The sequence below is a fragment of the Brassica oleracea genome, chromosome C3, assembly GCF_000695525.1.
Source record: "Brassica oleracea var. oleracea cultivar TO1000 chromosome C3, BOL, whole genome shotgun sequence".
Taxonomy (NCBI): Eukaryota; Viridiplantae; Streptophyta; class Magnoliopsida; order Brassicales; family Brassicaceae; genus Brassica; species Brassica oleracea.
The window spans coordinates 26,478,724-26,482,937 of NC_027750.1; positions in this window are offsets into that span (position 1 = coordinate 26,478,724).

A 4,214-nucleotide genomic window follows, 5' to 3' on the forward strand; every position below is an offset into this window, starting at 1 on the left:
GAAGAGGTTGTATCATATCTCTATTTTTGTATGTGAGATAATACTATATTTTATACAACAATCTCTTATTATTGGTTCAGCGTGAACACGTTGTACCTCAGAAAAAGTGGATCGTAAAAGTTTCTGTCGATGGACGTTGATGATCCGGCTTCGGAAACGCCGTCGTAGCATTTAGCTGCAGAACGTCGTTCGGAGCACAATATGGATATTTGTCCCCATGTCAGGGATTGAATATTTCTTCCATAAAGAAACTCTTTAAAGAATTTCTAATAGCCGCCCAACTCTTCTCTTTTCTCATTTTTGAACCTTTATTATTAAACTGTCTTTTAATCTTAAATGATTTACATTATATGATACTAGACCCCAATTATTCCAAACACAAATTTATAGTTAACTACTTGCCCTAAAAACTATAATTTGAAAAGCACCTCGAGTGTAATTTATGTAACAAGCAGGACCAATTTGTAAAATCTATTAAACTTCAGGGCTGAAACAAAACAAAACAAAAAATCAGGCCCCATATTTAATTTCCTTGAACTAATTAAATATTTCAGTAGCGCCACCAGGCCCACCACCACGTAATAGCTCTTCCTTTTAAAGAGCTTCGTCTTCCACGGCGGATCAGTGGCGGGGGCAGAGAATAATATTGTTGGGGGCATCTACACTAAGCTAAAATATTTACAGTGGGGGCATATAGGTTGGGATTAATAACTTGCACTAATCTCTTAAATTTTGTTGGGTTCAATGGCCCCCACCTTGTTCTATGCGGCTCCGCCACTGCGGCGGATCATATCCCGAGTTCGTCCTCCTCTCTGACCACCGTTTCAGTTTCTCCTATCTCGCAGTTAGTATTCCTCTCTCTGAATCTCATCCAATTTGTCTTCTTCTTCTTCGTATTTTTGTTTCCGCTAGCTAGTTTTCATGATTACACCAAATCGTATGATTGTTTTTGAGATGATGAGGATGATCAGTGCAACTCGCTAACTCTATTCTCATCTGATTCATATTTTCTGGGTAATCAACAAGGATCGGTTCTGATCTCAATGAGTTGTGCTTTGATGAACGTTAACTATTGCTCTGCTTCGATTACGTTTAAAAACAGTCAAAACTAAAACTAAGTATTTAACGGAAAAACTCTGAAACTAATTTTATTTAATGAATTAAATCTCACCAGTTTATAATTACCATTACTACCGGTAAATCTTTATTTTATTGGTTTCTGCATTAAATAAACATAATTGAAGGGTTTTGCCCTTAAAAATATAAAAAATTCAAAATTTTATAATATTATCTAAAATTAGTAATTTAAATTTGTATTTTAATTTCTTTTTTTGTAAATATATTAGTTTGATGTGTTTTATTTTTTAACATAAACATTATATATGTATAAATTAAAAATGCAAAAACCCAGAAAATATAATAAAAACTATCTAAAGATTTACATGTGATAAAATTACTAAAAGATTAAAAATATAGAAAACAAGAAAATATAATAAAAATATATCTTATCTAAGAAAAATGTAATAATAAATCTTTTGATAATTTTATTATATTTTCTGGGTTTTTGCATTTTTAATTTATACATATATAATGTTGATGTTAAAAACATATCAAACTCATATATTTACAAAAAAACATAAAAATGCTAATTTTAAAATTTTAAGTTACTAATTTTTAGATAATATTATAAATTTTGAATATTTTTAATTTTTTAGATTTTTAATGGTAAAACCCTTCAACTATGTTTACTTAATGTAGAAACCCCTAAACTAAAAATTTACATGTAGTAATGGTAATTATGACTTGATAGAGTTTAATTCATTAAATAAAGTTAGTTTGAGGGTTTTTCCGTTAAATACTTAGTTTAGGGGTTTTTGCCCAAAATAAACTTAATTGAGTGGTTTTAACGTTAAATTTTTTTTTTTTATATAGTAATTTTCTTTTAGGAATTAGGGCCTTGATTTGTAAATATTAAATAGATTAGGTCTTATATTTTAACTTGTAATAGTACTATTGGAAAATAAATTTTTGGTACAAGGTCCATATATTGGTTGTGCCGGGCCTGAAGCCAGATCAGTGACAATGATCATTTCACTATGTACAAGTTTCGTTCTTTCGCTCGTTAGATTTTCAAGAAAATGGTTTATTTTTACAGGTGATAACATGGCACTGCATCTGTTGCACGCTACCATCTACGAAGTTGATGAACTCCCCGGTGGTGGCGTCACCTGAAGCAGCTGCTGAAGCTGGGCTCGTTAGTGGGAAGGATAACATCCTGAGGTGACTATTAGACGTGCCAAAGACTTCATCTACATTGAGAACCAATACTTCCTTGGTAGTTCCTTTGCTTGGGCTGCTGATGGTTTACTCCTGAGGACATCAAATCTCTGCATCTAATCCCAAAAGAGTTGTCTCTCAAGATCATTAGCAAGATCGAGAAAGGGGAGACGTTTAGGGTTTATGTTGTGGTTCCAATGTGGCCAGAAGGTCTCCCGGAGAGTGGATCAGTGCAAGCTATATTGAGTGGCAGAAGAGGACCATTGGATATGATGTAATGGGAGGCTATCAACCACACCACTTGTCTCATAGACAACCAGCTCGTGGCCAGATCCATGGATTCCGTACACTATTGGTGTATCCAGTGAAGGCGACGTCACTGAACTTCCAGGATTCGAGTTCTTCCCTGACACAAAGGCTCCTATCCTCGGCACCAAATCAGACGACATGCCTCCAATTCTTACAGCCTAACTTATCTCTCTCTGCTTTGCTGCTGCAATAACTTTGAATGAACTGAGTGTCTCTCTATCTTTAGAACTAATGAGCTACCATTTAGTTTTAAATTCGTACAATGACGTGTTGAGAATGTACCTGTGTGATCCTTCTTTTTGTAGTTATGTATCGTTGAACTTATTAATCTTTTATATAGCACAATAGAAGTAGTTAGTAGTAGTAGTAGTTGGACTTGATTCAAGAACTAAAAGAACTATGCAAAAATTGAAATCAAATAGTTTTACTAGGAAGTTTTGTAACACTTCTTTCTCGAGTAATGCTTTTTCCATTCAACTTAAGCTTATTAAGTGATTCACTTGTCAATGTAAAAATAAAAACATATGAAAACCTACAGAACTGAGTGTCTCTCTATCTTTAGAACTAACACCGGGATAGATCATTACCGGACTCAAGTCTTTTGCCACACGGTGTCGATTTGGGACGTCCTTGAGCGCTCTTGTTTCGGCTTGTGTTGTTATATTTCCTTCTTCTTCACCATTTGCTACCCTTGTCGTGAGAGTTGTGGTTTGGTTTTCAAGGATTTCGAAATTGATTCGTTTGATTATGGAGATATATTGAATTAGCCCTGTAATTCTTCACATGGGAGTGGTAGTGGTTAATCACTTTTGACTTTTCGTTTTCAGTACAGAACTTCATTCTTTAACTACATGTGCTTATTTTGTAAAGATATTGTTTACTGAATTGATATGTTAAAATTTTATAGAGTTGGAAAATACAACAGAATTGAAGAGAGAATTATAACTTGACTGAATGAAACTCTAGAGAACCTTTACTACTATTTTTAGCATACTCAAATATATGCTGTTTTGTTTATTATTTAGTTGTAAAATTACTACTACTAGTCCAATGTTAACATCGTGGCCCAATGGTAAGGACGGGCTCCTTCCTCCATCCAGGTTGCGAGCTCGAACGCTGCTGGAAGGAACTACTCTATGATGTTTTTGGACATCCCACACGGATATGAGCCTATGTTTTAGGGTCCATTTGTATACCCGGAGATAGGATCTATCTGTGAGTTTATCTGTAGGCTGCACCTTTCCTTAAAGATTAGTCTGGTCTTTCAATAGGTCCGAGATACTCCAGATTAAACAAAAATAATAAATACTAGATGATAACCCGCGCCCTGCGCGGAATGAGAAGATTTAAAGAGATTTTTGAATCAATAGGTATTAGAAAGTTAATAGTCTTAGAAAGAAATATTACATGTTATATAGATTTTACGGAAATAATTATGGCAACTGATTTTACGGAAATAATTATGGCAAATAGCTATAATTGCCATCGGCCCGCGTCTTGCATATATAAATACAAGGCCGTATGATTACAGGGGGGTTATTGGAATATGAATTTCTGTGAAATTTGATGATTTTAATAGTTGAGAGGATTTTACAAGTTAACTAGATTTAACAAATTTTATCAAATAT